General features: G+C 42.0%; 1 long non-coding RNA gene across 1 annotated transcript in view; it reads right to left on the reverse strand.

Moving 5' to 3' along the window:
* The window catches only part of LOC309553308, a 40930-nt gene extending 24063 nt beyond the window's left edge, over positions 1 to 16867 (reverse strand). Inside the window, exons 1-2 of the long non-coding RNA XR_014225157.1 lie at positions 16768 to 16867; positions 1931 to 2004 (exon numbers count right to left, since the gene is read on the reverse strand). This is a non-coding gene — a long non-coding RNA (uncharacterized lncRNA). The remainder of the gene's footprint in view (positions 1 to 1930; positions 2005 to 16767) is intronic.
* Positions 16868 to 18005: the final 1138 nt, after the last annotated feature.

The raw sequence follows: 18005 nt of genomic DNA on the forward strand, positions 1-18005 counted from the left end.
CGTCTAGCAATACGCTTGGAAATAGTAAAGGTACGTTTAGAATGCTCCCATTCTCCTTTAATCTGATTACCGAAACATTTGGGTACAGGAAAAACCTTCACCGTTTTGATGGGCTTATTAGTACCAAAAGGAATCTCTGTTTCAGTTGCCTCTGCCGGTAAAGCCTCAAGTTTTAAGGTTTCCTGCACTGCCACAACTAGTGCGTCCACCAATGCTTCTTCCTGAATTATAGCAGGAGAAGAAGCGTCCTCCTCACTGTCTGAGGGGGCTTTACCTGGGATAACAGCCTTTGCAGAGGAACCTGCAACTGCAGTGACCATCTCTGAATCAGAGTCAGAGGTGTCAGATAGTATAGGGGTAGGCGGGGGTCGCTTCCTTGACCCCCGTCCCTGACAGGCCGCCTCCACCCGAGCCACCATAGACTCCAAAATTGCTGTAAATGACTCTACACTCTGTGCACCGGCGGGTCCCGTGGCCCCCTCGAGGGAAACAGGTGGGGGAATATGTGTGGCAGGGTCCATGATAATTCCAGTCACTTCCTGGATAATATAATTAAAAAATAAAAAACTTTTTTTTTTTTTTTTTTTTTTTTCAGACCCCCAGCGCCACAAAAAGCCCCTTAGTGTTACCTGCTAGGGATCCCTATCGATCGAGAGAGAGAGAGAGAGAGAGAGAGAGATAGACCCCCAGGCTCACCACTTGATGCTCAGAGTTTAACTGCAACAGGTTACAGCGCTGTCTTGACAAACAGGAAGTCTTTTGGCTGGCTGCCCAGGAAGAAAGGAGGCGGCTCCGCCCCTCTGCACGCCTTCCGGCGCCTCCCCTAGCTCCACGAGGTGTTTGGATCACCTCAAACATGGCCGCCCCCATGCTGGAGACACGAGGCTACGCCAAAATGGCGGCTCGTGCGATCCAGCAAAAAAAATGGCGGCGGCCTGTACTGAATAGCGGTGTGCTGCAGGGCACACAACACTCTCTCTGCATGGGGATTTGGCGTGGTTGGCGGTACCGGCCCTGGCGGACCGCATGGCCATTCGGGAGGCCTGCTAATAGCTGGAGATCAGATTAGGAAGGCAGTCTACATGTCCGTGGCTTCTGACTGGTAGGTAGCTTATTCTTATCACCGTAAGATTCCCAGAATGCCACAGATTATAATCTTTTTAACATGTATACAATTAGATTGTTAGCTCCCAAACCAAGCCTCCTGGCTTTTTGCACATAAAATCACACTCAAAGTGGGAGGATCTGTGTCATTTATAGGATAGAGAGGGACTCTATCTTACCATACAGAGAGGGGCCCACGTTCACCACAAGACCCGTCAGGGGAAAAGGGGGAACATACTACTCACCATACCGGAACCAGGCGGGCACCAACTCCTGACAGTACCCCTCTCCACCGGGGCGGGAGGGCTGTCGACCGATATGGACGCCGTGACTCATGGTCTTTGGCGTTTCAGCGAGACGTTTAACTCGCGGGGTCAGTCCTTTAATGGGACTTTGTCGCGGCCGACCCAGCGCGGAGCTATGGCCTGCACGCGCTCGTAGGCTGAACTGGGGTGACCACCGGATCTCAACATCCAGCCCGTCGCCCAGTTCAGCTTTCTTGCTTGAAGATCTCACAGGAACACTGGAGAAAAAAAGCTGTCTAAAAAATCCTTTAAGAAAAAAATCTTGCCAGGACCTAAGATCCCAGCAAGGTATCTAGGTCCTTACTCCTAACTAGACAGAAAATAACTGATTTGCTGAGGCAGAGAGAGAGAGGATATACCCTCTGGGACTGCCCCTAGGGTGTGGCCAGAGCTTTTTAATTTCCTGTCTAGTCCTGCTCCTGTGGAGGCAACATAACCCGAAGGTGGTGTATCACCGAGGACTACGTCTGTCAATGAGCGCTAGAGAAATGCTATTTATATTTCTTAACTGGAGAACTTACCTCTTCATTAACCGATGTAGGATTTGCCAGATAGCCTTGATTGCATAGAAAACCTCACTGGACACCTCCACCGGCTGAAAAAAAAAAAAAAAAAAAAAAAAGGACTTCATTTAATCCATAATACATTCCCAATCAAATTGATATTAGTAGCCAATAAAAACCCATAGGCATATTTCTATGTTTACATTGATATTTTCTTTTAAAGAATACATCCATTGTAACAGTTTAATTTATCTATAAAGCTGCCCTGGAACATTTCTCTCCTTTTGTCATTGTTTGCCAAGGGAGAAAAGAAACAAAACCTTGTTTGTAGGTTTTGTTCCCTTAAGTTTACCTATGCTCTCCCTTACCTGAAAATGTAGTCAAATCCAAACCGGCTATAATCCACCATTTTCAGTAGAGGGGGGCTCATTTATTCAGGTTACTTGAGGTGGCTTCATTATAGTTTCTCCACTTTACCTTTTATCATCATTTTTTTTTAACACGTTTTGACTTTTTGTTTAATTTTTTTTAGAAAAGTAAAACACAAAGCAATTCTGAATATGTTTGTTAGACCCGTTATCTACAAAATATAATCTATAGATATGCAAGTACCTTGAGGTGCCAGTTTGTTACGGATAAGGAAAATCTGACTGTCAATTGTCTGGTTTAAGGCCCTCATTTCTGGCCAGTCTTCCTGGCAATGAAGTATGCAGAGAGAACGGACACATGACGTTACAGTAAAAGGCTAAGGTTTCTTTAACATGGCTATGAATGACAATCTGGCTTAACCTTTTTGCATGCTCTGCAAGAGGCAATAGGGTAGCAAACCAAGTTTGTCAAGTTTGTGAAATGTACCAAATATAGAGATATAAACATGATCAACACAAGGCGGCAGTAAGAAGGATAATCCATGGTACCTAAGAAAGAATGAAAATGTAATTTGTATAAGTCTAGCAAGCTAGTGTGAAATACAAACAGCAAGATTCCTAAATATGACTCAACTGGGCTTATGAAAAGATCGGAATATCCAGTCTTAAAATTTGAACTGCAGGCTTACCTGAATGATTCAAATTTGTCCATTTATTCAGCCTAACTTAGAGTATGTTTCTAGGCCCTGCAGTCATGCCTAAGGAGCATGCGGTTGTGCTTTAACCACTTCCCACCCAAGGACGTACCCATACGTCCTTGGGTTTCAGTGGTTATACTGGGATGATGCCTGCTCCTTCAGACATCATCCCAGTGCCATTTTTTTTTAGTCGGCGATTCTGTAGAAGACAGAAGTGATCTGAGTGGCTAATTAGCCACTCGATCACTTCTATGGGCGGCCAAAGGGGGTCCCAACCCCCTCCTGCCGCCTCTTCCGGGCTAGATTGCTGCCTTGGACAGAGAGAAAGGAACTGACATTGTTCCCCTCTCTCTGTAACCATCGAAACCAGGAGTGAAGAGTATTAGTCACTTCTGGTTCCGCACCTTTGTTTACCTAGCCACCAGCGGCCAGAGAAGCAGCCAATCGGACTGATCGGCTGCATGGAGTCTAATAGACCCCAAATCTCTCCATAAAGAGGACCTGTCATGGCCCATGACATCACAAGGGATGTTGTTCATTTGTACAAAAAAAATAAAATTTGTATAAAATAAAAAAATGCAAAGCGCCACCGTCCCATCGTGCTTATGTGCAAATGCGAACGCATACGTTACTCCTGCACGAATATGTAAACGTTGGTCGCACCATATGTGTGAAGTATTGTCGCGAACGTCAGAGCAATAATTCTAGCCAAAAGAACAAAAAAGGGCGCACCGACCTAGCGCATTATCATCCTCAATAAAAGGCTTTATTTAAATGACATAAAAAATGGCTACTCACAGACGTAGATAAAAGTAAAGCATATCAAGCTGGATTGCTCAAAAGTCCGTGTTTAGTCCATATAATCGTCCATGATGAGATGACTGACGGGTTTCGAGGCCTAGCCTCTTCCTCAGAGCCTCTGAGGAAGAGGCTAGGCCTCGAAACCCGTCAGTCATCTCATCATGGACGATTATATGGACTAAACACGGACTTTTGAGCAATCCAGCTTGATATGCTTTACTTTTATCTACGTCTGTGAGTAGCCATTTTTTATGTCATTTAAATAAAGCCTTTTATTGAGGATAATGCGCTAGGTCGGTGCGCCCTTTTTTGTTCTTTTTGCTTTTAGTATCGGTGGACTACCCCAGTCCGATAAGGGCAGCAAGACTCTAGCCATCTGAGAAGCCAGTTGTCAGTCCCGTGAAGTGTGTGGTCGAGGGGCCTGGATACCAAGCGCAGGAGAAGGGTGGTTACACCTTATTGTTTTTTGGAGCAATAATTCTAGCCCCAGACCTCTTGTGCCACTCTAAACTGGTAACCTGTAAAGGCGTTTAAAGCCTCACCAATGGAGAATTTTAAGCACCGTAGTTTGCTGCCATTTCACAGGCATACACAAATTTTAAAGCGTGACATGTTTGGTATCTATTTACTCGACGTAACGTCATCTTTCACATTATATAAAAAAATTGGGCTAACTTTATGAATGGGGTTTTTTTTTTTTTTTCACAAAAAATTGCGTTTGAAATACTGCTGCGCAAATACCGTGTGACATAAAAAATTACAACACACATCATTTTATTCTATAGGGCCGCTCCTAAAAAATAAATATAATGTTAGGGGTTCTGAGTAATTTTCTAGCAAAAAAAGTGGAACTTTACATGGAGGAGTGAAGTGCCACAATAGGCTTGGGAAGGAGGTGGTTAAGGAGCAGTAAGCAAGGGACAAGCTTTCTACCCGGGTTCTGGCTGCTTTCTAAAGAAACACAAATCTTTTGTTTTGGATTCCCCGGAATGCATTTAGCTGAACTAAGCTGAAAGTAAAGGGGTTAAAAACCTAGACTCAGTTGCCGCCAGGTACACCCTGATTGCCCAGAACCACATCCAAAGAATGTAAGGCAATCTCTTTAGGGTGCTTCAGCTCCGTTTAAAAAGGAAAAAAATTGCCAGGACCAGAGATCCCAGCAAGGAACTAGGTCCTTACTCCTGACTAGGCAGGAAAAAAAAAAAAAAAAAAACTGATGACCTAAAGCAGGAAGTGGGAGTATACCACCTGGGACTGCCCTCTAGGCGTAGTCAAAACTTTTTCCGCTTAGTGTCCTACTCCTGTAGGGGGCAGTATAAACCCAAGGGTAACGAAGATATGGAGCTGTGTCCGTCAAATAATAAGAATTAAAAAAAAAAAAAAAAAAAAAAAAAAGAGAAACATGTATCATAACTATGACTAAACGAAACAGCAGAATAACCAGCAAAGCAGCAATAGAATGGTAATTTATCCCTCTGGAGTTCTTCTATCTGCAGTCTTTGACACAGGCAGAAAAAAAAAATGCCAGCTCAATCTTAGAAAAGTGTCCATGCATTTAGGTATTCATTTTAGATCAGCGTTCAGAGGGATAAAAATAATGACCCCAAACCTTTTGTTTTGAGAGAAGCCTACTGGCATAATTTTCACATAAATGCACATAAACATAAATGTGCATAAATGCATTTTACTGGTTACATCTAAAGAATAATATTCTAGCCAAAATAATTAAATTACCCACATGTGTTTCTACAACGTCATATGCCTGTAAATGCAAGCTTGCAGAATTACGCACCAACACAAGCATTTTTGTGCTGAATACTTTTTTACTAGCTCTCAACAAAGATCCAGCGTTGATACGAGAATTTTAATACACCCGTGTACATTAGGTCTAAAGAAAAATGTTTTTCATAGCGGTTTACAACTTTGTATATTACTGTGTGTATAAACGTTACTACAAGGATTAAGATAGATTTTTGCACTCCCATATATGAACTACGTAGAAGAAATATTTGATCGGCTTGTAAAAAGATTGATGCAAACTAACTACCTGTTTCAACTTGTCTGGATCAGCATTACAATATAAAACACATACTTTGTAGAAAAGAGAGGACCAGATTTACACAGGGGTGGATTTACTAGAACTGGAGTGCAAAATCTGGTGCAGCTCTGCATAGAAACCAATCAGCTTCAAGTTTAGATTTTTTGTCAAAGCTTAATTGAACAAGCTGAATTTCTATCATGCACAGCTGCACCAATTTTGAACTCTTCAGTTTTAGTAAATCAACACAATAGTCTTGATTTTACTAACCATTATGTGCAATTCCACACCATGTCGCTGCACTGAGGTCTCTTGCCTGAGTTACATTTTTATGCACAGCAATAGCTAACAGATGTACAGGCTTTACTTGCCCCACAAAGTAGGCAGTTGGCTTGACAGTAATAAGCACAGTGGGGGTGATTTACTAAAACTGGTGCACAAAGAATCTGGTGCAGCTGTGCATAATAACCAATTAGCTTCTAGGTTTTAGCCCCCATTCACATCAGCACGATTTTAATGTGATTTAACAGGTCAAATCGCAGCCTATTGCCGGCAATGGGAGTGTCCCAATAGGTGCAGCGCTGCGCCGATTTCAAAAAGTAGTTCCTGCACTACTTTTGGCAACTTCAAGGACGACTTCAATAGACATCTGTGCAGGAACCCGCACAGATGTCTTTCACATCTCCCCCCCGAAGTTGGACTGAAATGTGGCTTTGAAATTGTTCAGGTGAAGACGCACGATTTCAAAGCTGTGTTCAGTGTGAACAAAGGCTTAGGTTGGCCATACAGGTTCAATTTTCTTGTACAATTTTCTGTTAGATTTACCAAAAATCATATAATATAAGGTTAAAACTAAACAAAACTTTCAGTTGTATCCAATTAGGCAGGCCTTTGTACTACATAGTTGAAGGTACATTTAAAGAAAATTGTACAGAAAATTGTAAGAAAATTGTATAATGCCGGGCTTGACAAATTTGCCTGAAATCTAGGAGCCAGCTAAAAAAGTTAGGAGCCAGTTTTTTTTTTAAACTAACAACCAAGCTTTATTTAATAAAACTGATAGAACCCCACTCTCCTCTATAGCGCAATTGGATGGAAACAGACTGTCTCTTTCCATCCGATGCCATCTGATCCAATCCACGGGATGGATAGAAAATAGAACCACCATCCGTCTGTTTTTGGCGGACAGGATCAGATGGCGGCAGATTACTGCTCCATAGGGGAGAATGAAGGGTCCGATCAGGTCTGCCTGAAAAACTGAGAGGCGGACCTGTTCAGACAGCCCGTGTGAAAGGGGCCTTCGGCTGTGGCACGGTGATGAGGAAAAAAAAAAAAAAGAAAAACATTTATTTTTAATTAAAAAAAAAAAAAAGAAAAAAATTATTTATTTTTTTTAAATTTAAAAAATAAATTATTAATAATAATAATAATAATAATAATAATAATAATAATAATAACAACCCTACTCCCTGTCCACTTACCTTTAAGCAAAGGTAACTGGACAGAGAGATGAAGCCTGCAAAAACTTCCCTCTCCTCTCCCGTTTGGAAGGAGATGGAAAGGCATTGAGAACAGGCATTACTCCCTCAATTTTTGGACGGCGCGGAAGTCCATGCACTTGGGGAAGGAGGTGGGGGCGCAAAAGGGACAGGACACCTCCTGCAGGGCACCCCAGGCGCCAGGTCGCTAATTCTAGTCGCAAATGCAACCTGGCGCCCGGGGATTGTCGAGCCCTGGTATAATGTATGGCCAGCCTTAGTCCTAGTTCACATTGGAGGCAGGTCTGAAATCGTGCAAGTTCAGCTGGATTCGAAAAACATCTGTGAGGGTTCATGCACAAATGTCTACTAAAATTTCCCCTGAAGTCGCCAAAAGTAGTGCAGGAACTACTTTTGGGAATCGATGCAGCGCAGCAAAGTCGGCATCGCACTGATTCGGATGGTGCCGTTGGTGGCAATAGGCTGTGATTTGACATGTCAAATCGCCCGATGTGAACAAGGGCTTATGGTCAAAGTTTACTTGAACAAGCTAAGGATAGAAGCTGATTTTGGTTACTATGCACAGCTGTACCAGATTCTGTGTGCCCAGTTTTAGTAAATCTCCCCTAGTGTGTTTCAAAGCCCTTTCTGCCAGCCACCATTTAAAAATAATGAGAGTTTGCCATTCCCGACTCCCTGAAAATGCAAATTGCCTGGCCTTTTAATAGTTTGAGTCACCAACTTTGAAAAGTGAAGTTGTGGAAACAAGGAACTAGTATCTTCAGAAGAAGCTAGTAAGGCGAGCGTTTGTGTGTATGCATACTATATATATATATATATATATATATATATATATATATATACACACACACACACACACACACACATTTCCTTTAATCAGAGCAGCAGCAGCCTATGACAGGCCGCTCTTAAGCAAAGGTTTAGAAAATGAAAGCAACTCAGAAATGAATTTGCATTTCCTTGTTTCCCCTTCATTAAACACAGAACACATCTGTTTATCAATGCTGCACAAGTTCGGCAGTACTGTGCAAGCTGTCAGCCTTTATCTGTATATGACCGATATCTGCTCACAGAGAGCATCATATATATGTGATAAGAGAAAGATTTAAAAAACACATGGAACTGTTCCCAGGTGACTACAAAGCAGCTGTCATATTACAAAATTACACAAGGGGGAAAAAACGTATGGATATGCAATTAAATCTTAACACAGCCTCCCACCACCATACAACAGCAAGTCATTGGGCCTACCATGAGCACGTGTCATGTCTCCAGCTTACTGGTAAAATGAATCATGCTATGGAAACACATAATATATTTAAAAGGACCAGTCCACCCAAAACTGACATCTTTGATAGATTCTGGAGGTTAAACCACCTGCCGTATGCTACTATCCCTTTGGGACTCTATTGCTGTGATGACACCACTTAAGCTCCTGGATCTGCACACCTGCTGCTGTGCCCATTATGACAAATTCTGACTCTTGATGTTGGATTATTTAAATTTATATTACACAGAATTCAGCTGGAAAATCTAAAACACCCAAAACTCCCAGGAACGGGAACAAAGCCAGGGAATATGGCAGGCAGATCCAAGTTTTGGAATATCAGACATATACATCAGGAGTTGAATCAGTCCATCTGGCTTCACCTACAACTAAAATATCACTTTAAGGTGAATTGATCCAATAAGGTTAATTATTAATATCATACAGGATTTATATAGCACCAACAGTTTTCACAGCGCTTTACAATCCACAATAAAACCAGAATCACATTAGTAAAAACCAAGGCATTTGGTGAAGTATGGTTATCTTCTCTTTGCGGTCATTTTAGAAGCCAGCTCTTTCATATTTACTTAAATTAACCATAGCTTTCAACATTGTCAAGCTAGTACTTTGCTGTACTTAAGAGGGTCAGGCCACCCAAAATGAAAATGTCAGTCTTAAATCCCTGGTAGTTTCTTATATTTCTCTCAAGAATTTTACTGGTGCATGAGATTAAAGGGTTCCCACTTTTTACTTTTTTTTTTACCTTTACCTGGTATTAGGGCTGAACGATAGTCGATGTGATATCGACTATCGTTCTGCGGGCGTGGGCGATATTCATATCGCCGAAGACGTGATATTTAGCATAGGCAGGGAGAAGTCGGTACTCGGGGGGAGGAGGAGGACTCACAGTGCTGGCAGCCGACACTTCCGTTTTGCTTTCGGCTGTGATCGGAAATCCACCCCTCCAGCCCGATGCAATCCAGCCCTCCCAGCTCTGCCTCTAGTCTCCAGCCGACCATTACTCCACCCTGCTCCGCCCATTGTCTCTCCTGGCTGCATCGGGGGCGGGATCAGGCTGTAATGTTTTGTAAATAGATTCAATGGAGAGACAATGGGTGGAACAGGGCGGTGTAATGGTCGGCTGGAGACTAAGAGGCAGAGCTGGATTGCATGGCGGCGGAGAGGCTGCAGAGAGCTACAGTGCAAAGCAGCAGGAGAGGGGGAAAGAGACGTCCGGAGCATGGCGGAGGAGCACCAGGGGACAAAGGCTGCTACTACTGCTGGGACACTTCACTCAGCCCGCTTCCTCTACACTCCCGCTCCGACACAAGGCTCGGGCTGTCTGGGCGGGAGAAGTTCTACAAGTGTGGCGGATCCCCTGGCGGAGAGCTGAGCTCTGCTCACTGATCCCTCCTCCGGAGACTGTCCGGGAGAAATATTGCGATATATATCGTTAAAAACCAAATATCGCAATGTACTTTTTTCCCCAATATCGTGCAGCCCTACCTGGTATGGTGGGTTTAGCTGGATTAGCATAAACACCCAGTGAATCATCTTTGGGACATCATCAGAAGGCTGGCTATCGCTTCTGAAATCCAGCAGCCAGCTTCCTGATGATGCTTTCTGTGCATGGACATTGGGTTTTCCACAGACTTGAAGCCTCCTGGGATGTGCGATGTTAGGAGGCTACAGGCCAGGGGATGGAATGTCATTATCGGCTAAGTAGGAAATGTGGAAGCATAGGCCAAAATAGCCATTGCCCACATAAGAAAAAAAAAAAAGTTGTTGATAATTGCATAAAGAGGGGGGGGGGGGGAGTAAAAGTATTAAAATAATTTCTGCCTTAAAATATCTATCTGAAGCTAAAATAAATAACATTGTTTTTTAGTAGGAAGGTTTAACCCCAGGCAGTTTATTCCCCCATTTGTGCCCTATAATAGAGATTTCCCTTCACTTCTTGTCCTGTATACAAAACAAGAAGTGAAAGAAATCTCTCCAATGTGAGGGAAATGCCTCTGCTGATAGATTTTGTTTTTTGTCTAAACTGGCTCTAGTATGTGTATGAATGCATCTGAGTTACGGACCTTAGATTGAAAGCTCCTCGAGGACATTGACAAATGTGAATGTACAACATGTAAACTGCTGCATAATTTGCTGGTGCTCTATAATTCCCAGTAATAATTAATGTCCCTGCAGCATGTCCTCCACTATTACATTCCCCTTCTATTGTCCTCAACGATTCTGAATTTTCCTATACTTTCAGTCCTAGTGACAATAGTTACAAGGACAAATAGGGTAACTCTTACCAGTGTTAACAGACAGCAAGGAGAACCTGACAAGATTGCCAACCCTTGCCTTCCCTAGTTATTTCCGATAAATAACAGACTTTAAAAACATAGTAACAGTTTATGATACAGTACAGTGGTTTGAAAATATAAATGTCATCAAGCTGGTAACACAAATTTAATTTCAGCTTGCAAATAAATACAATAGTAGAATTTCATGTGAATTTTTTAATTTTAAGATTATAAAAACATTTGGATTTTCTATTCATTGGTGAAGTCAAAACAATGTTCGTTTTCAACCACGGTGACAATAACATTCGATGGAGCAGGATAGAAATCTTTTTCGCAAAACTAATTTCTAACAGTGTAAATGTTTTTTGTTCACTAAAATTCTGCCTGCTTTTAACATTCAATTTTGGACAGATGAACTTTAAAGTACTTTTGAACAACATTTAACTTGTGAAATGTACTCAGAATTTTTGTAAAAATGTTTGTACAATTAACCATTCATAAATCTACTAGTGTTTAGCCAGCATTAGTCACAGTTACTTGCCTCTTTCTTTTATCCAGTCCCAATGGTTTGCCCCACCCCCATAAGTCAGAACGCCACATCGCGATTTAAAAAATAAATAAAAAAAAGGGAAGTCAGCAGCAGCTGGCCCCTTCTTCCTCCTTCTCTGACGGCCCACCGTTGACATCTACACTCTATTTTACGCATGTACGGTATCTCATTACACTTGTATTACTTGTGTTACAGAAGTAAATAAATAAAATCTCTTTCCCCCTCCAGGTCTTCTGAAAAAAATAAAAATAAAAAATGATCTCGCAAGATCTTAGGGAGAAGTTTTTTTTTTTTTCTCAACAGGTACAGCGCATGCAAGAGATGAAACAGGAATGCCTGTGCCTCATCTCTCACATGTGCAGGACAACATTATATTCATCAGTTGGAAAAAAAAAAAAAAAAAAAAAATGTCCTGCCCCCTCCCATCCCACATTTTTTCAGAAGACCCAAAAGGGCTAAAGGGTGTTTTTTTTTTTATGAGTGTAATGTTCAAAAACCTGAGAAATAACTTGCCCTCCCCAAGATCTTGAATTATTTTTTCCACAATTTTCTTTTTTTTTGGAACCAATGAGTTTACAAGGTAAGGTGCATTCGTGATACACCTCGCCTCCCCTTCAGAACTCAGTTTAGACATTAGGTTTCCCAGGAAGGCCGTGGTGATGTATCTTTCCAAAGGTGCACCTACAAGGCCAGGGCATCAGCGCCTCAAACAGGATCCACCCAAGTTTAATTTTGCCCACAAAATCTCTAATTTTTTTTTAGATAACTGTACAGTATTTAAAATTCAGTATGAAGAGCTGCAATCATTTTTTTCCTTTTATGGCTGGTTCACACCAGATGCTTTCCAGTGTTTTTTTTTTTTTTTTTTTTTAATAGGTTTTTATTACATTAACATTTTAAGTGCAGACAAAATACGTTGGTATATAGCAGGTAGAGAAGTGTTACATATCATTAAAAAAAAAAAAAAGTTTACAAACTATATGTTTGTGTAGTATAAAGGGCAGAATAAGTAATGCAATAAAATATGAATTTTAAACACAATATAATATAAAAAAAAGTAGTCTGATCTACGCGTTTTAGAGTATCACTGAATCCTGATAAGCAGATGGGTTTCGTTTTGATTATATAAATAGTAGGTTTTTTGTGTAGTGAAGGGAAGGAAGAGTGGACCGAACAAATGGAAAGAAACATTAACTGGGGATGCACAGATATATATCGGCCGAAAAATAGGGTTATCTGCATTTGGGCAACAGAAAAAAAAAAGTGCCGATGATGGCCACCAAAAATGTGCAATTTCAGCGCGATTTTACCACATTTACATTTTTCATAGGTCACGTGACTCAAAAAACGTGTTAGAGATGCAAAAAAGGATGCGTTTTTGCCACATTTTCAATCCATTTTCGTGGGGAGATGAGTTTTTTTTTTTTTTTAACTGACCAAACCTGCACCAAAAAACGAGCAAGTACGATTTTTAACACCACAGAGGAATGAAGACATACATAGAATTTAAAGGGATGCATTTTTATTAAAGCGAAAGTAAACCCATCGATTTAACGGTTTCAAAAAACAGTTACATTTCGAAACTATCACATTGGCTGTGCTCTCAACAAAACTGTCAAACCATCCAATGGCTGGTGTCACAACTGATCACATGTTCAGCATTGTGGCAGTTGAAGATTTTTTTTTTTTTTTAAATGCAAAAGCACTTCAAAAACTGCACAGTGTGAAAGCAGCCTATCGGCCAAAAAAGGTGCCAATGATGGCTGAATATAAATTCATATTTATTTAAATTCATGACATTAAAGTCAAATTTAATATAATTACATACAAAAAAAAAAGTGTATATATATATATATATATATATATATATATATATATATATATACACACACACACATATTTTTTTTTTTTTTGGGGGGGGGGGGGTACTTGGGCCACCCCGGTCGCCTAGGCCACTCAAGCAGAAGTTCTTCTAGGATACGTCAAACATCCCAGAATATTGCCCGGCCACTCATGATGCGCAGCGGGACTCGCACATGTGCACCCGGCTGTGAAGCTGTCACAGCTGGGTGCCCACACTAGTGATGCCAGCGCCACTGAGAGAGACCGGTTTTGGGCGGCCGCATCGCTGGACTGTGGGACAGGTGAGTGTGTGTTTATTAAAATTTTTTGTGTTAAAGATTCAGCGCTGAATTATGAGAAAACAATATGTATACCAGCAGCTAACACTTCAAGGGCAATCAAAAACACCTTAAAACAATGTATAAAATAGTAGTGCAGCGCAGTCTAAAATCCTCTGATAGATATCCCTCAGAGACAAAATCAACATAAAAATGCACAATGATATAGATATAAGTATTGCGAGAGACAGTCCATAGTTTGAAGATATGCAAGAAAGGAAAGGTAGTCCACTTGTGGTTCGGTGAAAAAACGCACAGTAAATGTGACTTCCGTGCTTGCAGCTTCCCTCCACCAAGCAATCTCTGCCTCTCACCTTAATAACGCGACCCTACGGGGTCAAAACACATATATCTCTCAAAAGAATCAGGGAACACAGCTCCAAGGTCTCAAACATCAGATGCCGCAGAAGCAATCCTTTACCGCAGTATAATGTCAAGGATAAGCACCAATCCAGGATGCATCCCCCAAGCCATGAAATAAAAGAAAAAGGGGATCTAGTGCTCTCTGTATGGAACATTTAATTAGCTCATAAGCAAAGGAATCGCACTCACATGATATCCGACATATAAAAGCGAGTAACAGTATGCAGAGCCTGCAGCGTGCTGGGACTGTGCTGTATTACTTCCTCGTTAACGCCATGGATCAGATGGACCAATCCCTGTACGCGTTATGTCCGAGATGGGTGTGGACTTCCTCAGCAGGGATGACAATGTGTCTCTGATCTGGCTCTATATAATGGTAAGCTCCACCCCTTCCTGTTTTCGGCATTCACCGTCGCCGTGGAGACTCCAGGCCTCCTCTTACAGGAAATAGTTTATTGTGTTTATTAAAAGTCAGCAGCTACACTTTTTGTAGCTGCTGACTTTTAATAAACACAAACAAGCCAAACTCCGCTTTAACAATATTTGGATTTTTAAAGTGCGTTTTAAAACCCCATCCGGACTGCATGCGAAAGCGTTTGCACCTATTCCAATGGCTCTAGATCAGCCTTTTTCAACCAGGGTGCCTTGAGGTTGCTTCAGGTTTGCGTTGTTAAAATGTCTAAAAATGTCCCACAAATTGTATACAAGCAGGCATGTGGATGAAGGCCACTTTTTAGTTACACAAAGCCACTGGTTTTCATTATGCACCATTACAACCTTCTAGCTGCCGGAGTTCTAAAATTTCGTCGGACCCATGAAAATTCCAGGCCCTCGTGTCACTTCCGGTGAGGCTACGTCATAACCCAGCTGATGCGAGCCCCGGTGCGCATGCGCACAAGGCATTTCAAGGTCCGATGAAATTCTAAGACTTACGAACAGCTGACTGAGAGGAGGAGGGGCTGAGGTGGGACGCACACACCGCTGCGGGATAATGTTACAACACCGCTGCGTCATCGAGCAAGGAACATGTTGCAGAGCTGACTTAGAGGAGGCGGGAAGGAAGTGAATACCCATACTAAATAGTAATGATAAAAAGTAATCAGAAATACTAAACATTTTTTATCATTACTATTTAGCATGAGTATTCACTTCCCTTCCGCCTCCTCTAAGTCAGCTCTGCAACATGTTCCTTGCTCGATGACGCGGCGGTGTTGTAACATTATCCCGCAGCGCTGTGTGCGTCCCACCTCAGCCCCTCCTCCTCTGAGTCAGCTGTTCGTAAGTCTTAGAAATTCATCGGACCTTGAAAATGCCTTGTGCGCATGCGCACCGGGGCTCACAGCAGCTGGTGGTGACGGAGCGTCCCCGGAAGCGACGAGGGTCCGGAGTTTTCACAGGTCCGACTAAATTTTAGAACACAGGCGTTCCAACGTCATCATCAGTTGATAAGAAGGAAGTCAGTCGCTTGCATTTAATCCTTGTTTGACCCTCCCCATCAGCTTTGGGGCCACATTAGCTGAGTGATGGAGAAATTAGAAACATTGGAATACTAGTCAGTACCAAGTTTGCAAAAGTGTATTTGCGTTGGATGAATAAATCACTTCCAACTTTGGGTGTCCTACGTGTGGATTTTGCTGCATTATGTAAAACTATTAGAATAGTTTTTTACATTTTAGAATGGGGTGCCTCAAGACTGTCCATAATTTTTAAAGGGTGCCTTGACTGAAAAAAGGTTGAGAAACACCGATCTAGATCACACCAGTACGGTCATTTCCACCGAAAGTACAACCTGCTACATTTGTTTGTTTGCCTGAAATGCATCAAAAACTTTTTTTTTTTTTTGTTATTGGAATTTTAATTTAACAATTTCAACGATAATATTTACAGTTATTTGTTATTTCTGTCTCATTGTTTGGTACATGAAACAACAGTTAGGAAAATAAAGAAAATTACAGGCGTACAAGGTCGCATCAAAACAGGTTTAAACTCACCGAAATGCACATTGTCTAAATAAAAATAAATATTTTCTAAGCCTCACCCAAAAAAAAAAAAAGAAAGAAAGGCACTGAAAGCGCAAAAATGCATCAAACGTGTGTAACCAAAAATGCATCAAACGTGTGTAACCAAAAATGCATCAAACGTGTGTAACCAAAAATGCATCAAACGTGTGTAACCAAAAATGCATCTGGAATAAACAAGTCCTTAGGAGGGAAGGTCAGTTTTAAGGTTACCATTACTTTCATTAATTTTTTTTGTGTGTTCATCAACAGCAGTGATATGAAAAGATCGGAGCACAATAATAGAGAATTATCCCAGCTATAATCGTAGTTTATGAGCGGTAAATGTCAGGCATGTAACGTTGATCTTATATGGCAGGCCATGGGGCTGGGCCTGTGTGTGAGGAGGCTGCTGCACATCCTGTGTGAATGCAGAGGACGGATATACACAAGGGCCGCCCCATCACTTCCTAGTGCCAGGAATAGGGGAAGCCGCGCACACACGTACGTAGGAGAGGGCTGAGCGCTGCGTTCCTATTACACAATCCCTCTCCCTCACACACACACATACGGGAAGTGGAGACCACTGTACACAGACGAATACTCCCAGACTGGCCCCCACCCTCCTGTCCCTTTCCCCCTCACATACTTCTCCCCTCTCCCGATAACCTTTATAAAGAAACGTGAGGTAAAAGCAGTCCGAAAACTTCTAGAACAATCCCGAGCATTATAAAAGGTGTAAGAACCCCCCCAGAGTAGACCGCGGAGAGGCGCCTCTTCACGGCCGAGCTTACCTTCCCGATTCTTCTCTAGATCCGTATACAACAAGACACAGCACTCAGAAAATGTCTGACGATCTACAGCCACACAGTCCTAGGGAAGGGGAGGAGCGCCTGCTGCTCCGGAAGTGATTCCCGCAGAGGAAGTCAAGAAGAGAAAGCGAAAGCTGACCCGGAAGTGGAGTGAGACTGAGGCTCTAGTGCTGGAAGGACTCTGCCCACACTGACGCGTACTCACTTCCGGTGGAGTAGCAGCGTCGTCGTCAATTCAGCCTGGTGGCTGTGGTCTATATACACTGATTTGCCGTTGGAAACTTTTATGATATAACAGAATTGAAATGCAACTACATCTTTGATTCTCTTTTTGATTCATGAGAGCTTTCTGCTACTAAATCTATCTTTAGGTTTAGTGCTGCTAGAGCTATAGATCCCAACTGTCCCTGATCAGAACAATGTCTCTCTACCCATCTTTCCTCCTCATTTGTCCCTCATTGTGGTTTGATCTATATAGTTGCATATAAAATGCACTTTTTATCTATCAAAACGTGTTTCCCAGTGCTAAACATTTCATCCAATTTCTAAATTGCTGCATTTGTAAATGTTGAAAGCCAGTATACTATTTTTTTTTCAATCAATAATTTATTGAATTTCAAATACAAATGAAAAACAGAAAATCACATCAAACAAAGTGTGATATCAGAAAATAACAACAACAAGGTAGAAAATTTTCCAATAATGAAAGTAACAGTATTCAAACAATAGTTATAAGCTTCGTACAAGAGTGCATTTGCTTTATACATGTAAAGGTTTAACATGGTTTATTCTGATGATGGGAGGAGAAGAGAGGCGTCAAACTACCCCAGCTCAGAACCCCTAGGGGAACAATGTCACCAAGCCGCGAGTCGCCAACACCCCCCCCCCCCCCCAGAAAGCCAGTATACTATTGATCGACCATTTTTTTTAATGTCCACAGGTACTGTGGTGGAGGGATCTGGGGGTCTAAAAGACCCCAAACCCCTCCTCTGCACTTAAAAGCATTCAAAACGCCAATTTGGCTGTTTTGAATGCTGTAAGTTTTTTAATTCGGCGTCGCCAGTACCCGGAAGTGATGTCATGCCATTACTTCATTTCCGGGTACTCTGCGGCACCAAATTCAAAGAAATGGAGACCCGGTTAGACGGCAGCGGTGCAGATGGAGACCCGGTCAGATGGCGGCGATGAAGGTAGGATGCCTGGGTCTCCCGGTGGGACAG

The sequence above is a fragment of the Pelophylax lessonae genome (genome assembly GCF_965119305.1).
Source record: "Pelophylax lessonae genome assembly, chromosome: 4".
In the NCBI taxonomy this organism is placed as follows: Eukaryota; Metazoa; Chordata; class Amphibia; order Anura; family Ranidae; genus Pelophylax; species Pelophylax lessonae.